Consider the following 9,072-nt stretch of genomic DNA (forward strand, 5'->3'; position numbering starts at 1 on the left):
TTATTATTATTATTAAATTATTTTCGATATTGTGTGTGTGTTGTAACTCATAATAAAAAGCTCTCTCTCTCTCTCTCTCTCTCTCTCTCTCTCTCTCTCTCTCTCTTTCCTCTCTCCCCTCTCTCTTTCCTCCTTTTCCTTCCCCTCTCCCTTTCCCCTCCCTCTCCCTCTCCTTTCCTCCCACCTTTCCCCTTTCCTCCCACCTTTCCCCCCTTCTTCCCTCCCTTTTTCCCTTCTTTCCTCCCTTCCTCCCTCCCCCTTCTCTTTTTCCCCTTTCCCCTCCCTCCCTCCTCCATCCCTTTCTCTCTCCCCTCTTTTCCCCCTTTCCCTCCTTCTCTCCCCCCTCTCTCACCCCTCTCTCTCTTCCTCTCTCCCTCTTTCTCTCTCTCTCTCTTCCTTTCCTTCCCTCTCTCCCACTTCCTCCCTCCTTCTTTGTCTCCCCTTTCTCTCTTCCTTCTTCTTTTGCTCCACCCACTCTCCCTCAATATGTTTTGTAAAAACATTAACAAAAGTAATTTATAACAAAAATGATTAAAAATAGTTTTTTTTCAAAATTATATTTATAATTTATATATACAGTATACAATGTATAATAAAATGTATAATAAATTTAAAATGTTCTGAATAAAAATATGGTTTAAAAAACGTAAATTATTTATTATTTATATTGTAACTATTACGTACAATAACTTAGCTAGAATCAAGGAAAAGATATATATTATTTAAATTCAGTCATATTAATATCATCAGTCAAACATCTTCGATAAAAATTTAAATTTTATTAATCGTTACACATTGTTAATTAATGGAAATAGAGAAATTATATCGATTTTCTTAAGTCAATTATTAATGGAAGAGATTCGCATTAAATTTGCTATATTTAATCGTCAATTATATATTTTTTAATTGTTTCTGCTCAAATCAATTGTCAATTAAATTATCTTCGATTGAATCTGTTTTTTTCAATTGTCAATTAAAGTACTTCTAATTAAAATTAACATATTAATCGTTAATTAAAAAACTTTTAATTAAATTAGCTTGTATTAATCGTTTAATCGATCGCTCTCCGATTAATTTTGTTTATATCAATTGTCAATTAAACAATCTTTAATTGACTTCGATCATATTAATTGTTAATTAAGCGATCTTCGATTAATCTAGCTTATATCAATCGTCATTGTAACAAAATCTAATTAATCTTTCTAAAATTAATCGTCAATTAAAAATATTTTAATTAAATTTGTTCATATCATTTGTCCAATTATATATATATTGTATATATGTATATATATATATATATATATATATATATATATATATTGTATATATATCCCTGTCTCTAAAGCCCCTTGCACAATGCCAGGCAATAACAGGCAATAGGAACAGGAAATAAAAGATATTCACCAATAAGAGCAGAAAGTAATATCTATTCTTTGCCCTTTATGGGAGAATATCTTTTATTTCTTGTTTCTTCTGTCTGTTGCCTGACATTATGCAAGAAGCTTAATATTTAAGCTATCTAATATTAATGCTGATTTTCAGTGTTTCTTTCTTCTTTTTGCATCTTTTTCATCCGATATTGCATTTTATCACCTGCATGTTGCCACCAATTCCTTATGTTTTACAATCAATGCAATGGAACAATCAGGTGATTTTCTTTTGCATGAGTCACAGCCCCTGTGGATAATATATATACATTTATATTAGTGAATAAATACATGTATACTCTATTTATATAATATTAGTATTTAAAAAATTGTTAATAAGTTATAATTTTATGTGTCACATTATATACATACATCACAAAGAATATAAATAACAAAGTAATACAAATTAATAAAAATTGAAAAACATATAAATAAAATCTATTAAAGTACACTTACCACTATGTTTGCAAACGTAGAATTTTTAAAATAGTAATCTGAATTTATTTGGAACAAATAATCCATTACATACTGTTCAAACTTGTATGATGCGAATAGAGAGAAGATATAAAAAACTACTTGTGAAAGTGCAAGATCTTTTCTGTAGATTAAAATAAATAAGAAATTAAATAAATTACAATAACAAATTATCATTATTTCAAACAATTTAAACAGATAAAAAGAATTGAAATAAATGTAATGAAATATCCCTTATAACAGCGATGTTAAGTTATCATCCAGGATGAATAATAAAAGACATCTTTAAATGTGACAAACAGCAAATATTGGTTCAATGCAAGAAAACAATGCTACTCAGAGAATCATTTTTCCTAATAAAATTTTTAATATTATAATAAAACGTTATTAATAATAATAATATGTATAATTGTAATAACAAGAGTGCTGTTTAAAGGCTGTGCACAATAGTAGGAGTAAGTAAAAGGGATAAATAGACAAAAAATTTTTCTATTCTGCGTTACTACATTACATATGTTTCATATTAAACTGTTCTTTATTCTTTTCTTTTGTTTTCTGTTCCTTTTATTGTGTATTGTATGCAGCCCCTTATAAGTAGTAAAAATAGTATGACCTGTTTTTGGATCAAATGGCAATTGTGCTAAATAATAACTCGAAGAAGTCCTCTCAATGTTCTTCGAAAAAGTCGAATATCTTAGTTCCCTCATCATTCTTATCACTGAAAAGAAAATATTACAACTAGATAATCTCAAATTTGTAACAGAATAATGTAATTTAAAATAAATTATTTTAATAAATTATTTTCATTATGTATGTAATAAATATTACATGAATATATTATAAAAATATTTTTATAATTTTATGAAATATTCAATAAAAATTTGCACATTGTGAACACTCACACAGTTTTACACATTACACCACTTTTACACATAATAACTCTTTTGTCACTCATTCATACGCATCATGCGTGAATCGGAAAGCTATATAGATATCGTGTATGTTTTCTGCTAGTGAGAAATAAATAGAGGTTGGGTTGGGTTAGATGCGAACCTCTAGAGTCGAAAAATATATGGGTGCATCGTTTATGCAGCGATTAGCGCATCCACTGCGCATCCACTGCGTCTATTATCTGCGAGTCACGTGACATCATTTACCGAACGATCACCTGCGTGAATTGATTGCTCAGATTGTAATTGGAGTGCGTAAGTAAAGAAATTTTAAATAAATATGAATTAACTCAGAAATAAATATTTTTTATCGGCTCTCAATATAAACAATATAAATATGATGGTTTCTAAATCGGCCTAAGACCCATAGCACGAAAAATTACGAAAATTAATTATTCGGAACTGTATCTCTTGGTACGAGATTACTAAAGTTCCATATATTAATTAACCTCGAACTTACATATGGAGAAATAGGCGCGAAAAATATAGGTCCGAAAAGTCGCTGAAGCGGGAATCGAACCCGCGTCTTTCACTTTCCGGGCGACTGCTCTTACCACTAATAGCTATTTAAACTTTTCGGACCTATATTTTTCGCGCCTATTTCTCCATATGTAAGTTCGAGGTTAATTAATATATGGAACTTTAGTAATCTCGTACCAAGATATACAGTTCCGAATAATTAATTTTCGTAATTTTTCGTGCTATGGCTCTTAGGCCGATTTAGAAACCATCATATTTATATTGTTTATATTGAGAGCCGATAAAAAATATTTATTTCTGAGTTTATTCACGCCTGGCCTAATCACGGCGTTATTTACTAACATCTACTAAAAAGGCAAATGAAAAATATAGGATCGAAAAGTCTGAATAGCTTAGTGGTAAGAGCAGTCGCTCGGAAAGTGAAAGACGCGGGTTTGATTCCCGCTTCAGCGACTTTTCGGACCTATATTTTTCGCGCCTATTTCTCCATATGTAAGTTCAAGGTTAATTAATATATGGAACTTAAGTAATCTCGTACCAAGAGATACAGTTTCCGAATAATTAATTTTCGTAATTTTTCGTGCTATGGCTCTTAGGCCGATTTAGAAACCATCATATTTATATTAAATATGAATTATTATTTGAATAAATATAATAAAATTTTTAAATAGGTTGAAGGTTCTGACATATGACGTGTGCACATAACATTTTCAGACAGTGATGACGGTAGGATTGAAATGTTGCTGAATGTAGACTTCTCAGATTTTTCCAAACTAACTGGGGACGAAGTAGCTTAATAGTTAGGAATGACTGTAACAGAATTGCATCTTTATACAAAGCACATTTTTTTTAAACAGATTACTTTAAATTTATATTCTTGATAAAAGTGCATTTTTAAGTTAATTAGATCGTAAATATAAATTAACAGACTTCATAATTTTATTGTATTACTTACCTTGCATTACTTTTAGTTTTGTAGGATCTATTTGGAGGAGTTATTCTCCACCTTCTTTGTTCTGAACTTTCATAACATAACTTATAATTGAAATAATTTTCAAGCAACGTTTCCAAGTTCAATTGGCTTAACAATGGAGAAGACTACATTCGTTTACGCAGTAGTCCGCAGTACTGCGAGCAAAGCATCCTGAGCAGGACCTCCGAGATGGCTGCGCAGATAGGCAGCAGCTCTGCTTAAACGAACAACAAACTGCGCTGCAGTCGGTTGCGCAGGTGGGGTAAACGAACGACATCTGCGGCATTCTGCGGCAGTCACTGCATAAACGAATGCACCCTATATGCTTTATAATAGGAGTGTAACCCCGGTTGATTTAGATTATGTAATATATGTTACATATATAACACTTGCTTTAAAATTATAAATTATAAAAAAATATATATATATTCATTTTAAAAATTTTAATGTTTGAGATATCTTTAAGATGTATAATAGATATCTTTTAAAAATTCTACAAAGACATCTTTATCAAAATCTTTTTAGACATTTAAAAGATATCTAGAAGACATCTTTTAGAAATGTCTATAAGGTTTCTTTAATAAGACATCTTTTAGACTTCTACAAGACTTCGATGTTATGTGGAATTTGAGATATCTTTAAAATGTATAATAAATATCTTTTAGAAATTCTACAAAGACATCTTCATCAAAATCTTTTTAGACATCTAAAAGATATCTGGAAGACATCTTTTAGAAATGTCTATAAGGTTTCTTTAATGAGACATCTTTTAGACGTCTACAAGACTTCGATGTTATGTAGGTACTGTAAGATATATTACAAGATATATCTTGCATAGCATAAGTATGCCTGCGTGCGGATAGGCGCGCGCATCCTGTAGATGCGCGCGCAGGTGTGAGATGCGCGCGCAGTGGCGCGAACCTCGTGGTCGACGAGGAAGAAGACGGCGGCCGTGACGGGGCATTATTATCTAAAGTACAGCGAAGGAGTGTGGTCGAGCGCACGACGTACAACTACGTCGCAACAACTTGTATGGCATACGTCAAGTTATAATATCGAGTCACACGGCGGGAACATGGTATTTTGTATGTGCCATGCGCGTGAATAAAGATTAGTTCAGTTAAACGTGGTGTGACAATTATTACAACCATCTCATGAGCAAGACCCCTTTGTTCGCCTCTCCCGCGGCTTTCCTGACACGCGAATTCAGGCATTCCAACAAAGAGTCCTCTCCTCAGAAAAACAAACATCCTCACAGTACATCCTGGAATTTAGTTTCTTTCAATACTGATTCACTATATTGGATCCGCAATCTTGAATTTTGCGATCCCGATATTAAAACATTAATCTTAAAAACTATTTGATAAATGTTTAACCAGAACTTGGTTTGATTGAAAAATCATCCATGTCATTGATTTTAATTGTCTTCAGATCGATTAAATGACGCTATTTTCAATAGTTTTGATAGATTTTCAATCCTTTCCCCAGGTCTCTAGAAAAAAAGACCATCATTTTTAGACGTCTACAAGACATCTTATATGGTTCATAGATACCCATGGAACTCAAATTTTAGGTTCTATCAATAGTCAGGAAATCGACTTTTTTCAACATCCTCCTTTACTACCTCCGAATTTAACTAGTAAAATTAATTAATGAAAGGCTCGTATAAATTAACAAAATTTAAAAAAAGGTAAATATTGTAGGCCAACTAAACGAGCAATTAAATAAGATCTAAAGAATTATTAATAATTAAATAATTAAATTCTCATTCCGTTAGAGAAACAATATGCAGCGTAAACGTTTCGACTGCACTACAGTCTTTTTCAATACGTAAAAATCAAATATTAAAATACAAAGTTAAATATTAAAATACAAAGTAAAATATATTAAAATACAAAGTTGGTTAAACATTAAAATACAAAGTTAAACGATTCTTCGCTGATGACCAATAGATGAGTAAGCCGATTGGTCTGAGATTCCAAGTTTTGCGACATTTAATCATGCTGTGGATATTTTACGCGAATTAAATTATTAATATCAGATAAAATTAAAAAATCTTTCAACTTACATTATCGTTTTAACAAGTTCTTCTTCTCGACATTTCAAGTGTGTGTTGCGAAGTCTAAATAACAAATGCCAAGGTAGAAAGTGTGATGTATTTATTAATTACCAATGTTTTTTCTAAACTATGATTCAGCTAATTTTTTAAGTATGTCAAAATAACTACTGTCTAGCAATTTGGTGTCTCTGTTTAAATTAATTCCATTTTTCTGTTCTTTAATGTGAATCATTTCAGATATTAGCCTTTTATGGTAATTCTTTTCATGATCCATAATCTTAGTGTTATCCCAGTCAAATGTATGCTGTTCATTTAGAATGTGTTCCGTGACAACCGAATGTTTAGCAGAGTCTAATTTAATATTATTTGTATGTTCTTTAAGTCTCGTTCCTAACTGTCTTTTTGTCTGTCCGACATATGTGGCGTCACAATCATTGCAATTTAATCTATAAATAACATTAGAGTTCGTGGGACAATCATTTCTGTCCTTTTGAACCCTTATAAAGTCATTCAATTTTTTAATGCAACGATATCCTACCACTACGTCAGGTCTTTTTATTGCTGAAGCGACTTTATCAGAAATTGATTCTATATATAGTATGACAAAATATTTAATGTTCGTATTTGTGTTATTAGTATCTATTATATTGTTGTTGTTAGACTTGTTAAATTTCTTCGTTGAAAGATTTTTCAATCTGCGTTTTATTTCTATAAAAACTAAGTCAAGAGGATAACCATTGGATAGCAAAACATTAATAGCTTTCTCTATATTTCTTTTGTGAAATTGAGAATGTGATAGCAATATAGCTCTATCTACCAAGCTATAAATTGTTCCTATTTTATGACAAATCGGATGATTTGAAAAAAATGAGAGTAATCTATCTGAGAATGTCTTTTTGTGATACCAATCTAAATTAATTTTGTTATCTATTACTTTGATCATTATGTCTAAAAAGCTTATACACCGATTATCCTCTTTTTCTAATGTAAATTTTAGTCTATCGTTATAATTGTTGAATTCATTCAAAACATATGTAATAATGTCAACGGAAGTGCATAAAATAATGTCATCTACATAACGGAAATAAAAAGTCAGTTCGCAATTTAAATTACTAATTGCCAATGTTTTTAAGTCCTGCATGACTATATCGGCAATGATCGGAGAAAGTGGGGAGCCCATAGAAGTCCCATAAACTTGTTTATAAGTTATGTTATTGAAAGTAAAAAATGTAGAAGTTAATATAAATTTTATCATACTTATGAAATCATTTTTGGGAATCTTAGTGTGTGACTCTATAAAATGCCATCTACTATTGATACCGTTTAATGCAAGATCTCTATGGAAACATTAGTAAATAATGAAACAACATGCAGTGAAATTATTGTGTCGGAATGTTTTAGTGTTTTTCTTGATAGAATGTTGCATAAATCAAAACTGTTATTTATAAAACTGTCAGCTCTAGGAAAGCTATCTTTTAAAATTTTATGAAAAAAGGAAGCAATATTATATAAGAAAGTATTTATTGAGGAAACTATTAATCTAAAAGGAATATTTTCCTTATGGACCTTGGGAAGCCCATAGGCTTTGGGGAGAAGAGAATCACTAGAAAATAAATAATAATATTCCTTCTTGTTTATGATGTCTTTTTTCAACCATTTTTTTTTTAAATTATTAAGTTCTTTTTCTATTTTTGTTGATGGATTATTTTTGACTATGTTATACGTAGAATCGTCTTTTAAAAGACTCTCAACTTTTTTTATATAAAATTCTTTGTCTAATGCGACTGTAAACTTATACACCGATTATCCTCTTTTTTTGTGAAATTGAGTAAACTTAACTAGTAAACTTACTATCAATGCGAGTTTTAATTGGCTTCTGTTTTTCTGCTAAGGTGTGAATCCGGCCTTAGAATTGGTTAATCTTTGAAAATTTATTGATTCTCAAGTAGATTCATTGAAGAGAACAGTTGGTTATAGTTTAATATTTTTCTAGGCACAAAGATGTTTTGCCTTGCTTGTCACATCATGGCTGATCTGCGGGTCTGCGATCTGCAGATAATTTAATATTTTAATATTTTAAATATCGTCTTACGTTCTCCGAAAGAAAGAATCATAAAGTACGCAGGGCGTAATACTAGAGTAAATCTCAGTTAGAGAGCTGTCAACTAGCTTATCTTTAAGGCACCGCGAGTTATAATTTAGAATTTATAGATTAGTCTGTTTGGCTCTCGCGGTTTGTACATCTTTTATTTTGACGATTTAGCTCTCTCGAATTATGTTTACTTTGCCTGTCAGATCGTATGCTTACGTGAGTTTTCTATGCGTCTACGATATTTTAGATATCGCATTGCATTCTCCGAAAGGAAAGAATCGTGGAGACTGCAGGACGTAACAATATCTTTTAATAATTATTTGCGCGATAATTACGGCGTTGGTTCCTTTGCTTTTCTTTTTTATTTTTATATTTAAATTTACGCAACCTGTATCTACTTATTTAATTTAATTATTTAAAACAATTATTTCGTATTGTTCTTGAATCTTTTGTATCATTATATTATTATCATTTATTATGTATTTAAGTTTATATCAATATTATGAAACGTATTCTTTCAAGGCAAACGATACTCTATTGTTCCTATACATAAAATCAAAACATTATTTCACTTGTGTAAGAAGCAAATAAAGCAAACTTTAAGGCATAATAACTTT

General features: G+C 30.7%; 1 long non-coding RNA gene across 3 annotated transcripts; it reads right to left on the bottom strand.

Moving 5' to 3' along the window:
• Positions 1-1,510: 1,510 nt before the first annotated feature.
• LOC114933025 (uncharacterized) lies at positions 1,511-8,822 on the bottom strand. Of its 3 annotated transcripts, XR_014924038.1 has the most exons (5): positions 4,444-4,558; positions 4,287-4,366; positions 2,515-2,619; positions 1,884-2,025; positions 1,511-1,677 (listed from the first exon to the last, which is right to left on the bottom strand). It is a non-coding gene; the product is annotated as an uncharacterized LOC114933025 (long non-coding RNA). The 3 variants fall into 3 exon arrangements; XR_014924037.1 differs by lacking the exons at positions 4,287-4,366; positions 4,444-4,558 and adding an exon at positions 8,215-8,822 and having other exon boundaries at positions 1,524-1,677; XR_014924039.1 differs by lacking the exons at positions 4,287-4,366; positions 4,444-4,558 and adding an exon at positions 2,955-3,234 and having other exon boundaries at positions 1,524-1,677.
• Positions 8,823-9,072: the final 250 nt, after the last annotated feature.

This window comes from Nylanderia fulva, unplaced genomic scaffold (genome assembly GCF_048542155.1).
Source record: "Nylanderia fulva isolate GAGA-0341 unplaced genomic scaffold, ASM4854215v1 Scaffold128, whole genome shotgun sequence".
NCBI classification, from domain to species: Eukaryota; Metazoa; Arthropoda; class Insecta; order Hymenoptera; family Formicidae; genus Nylanderia; species Nylanderia fulva.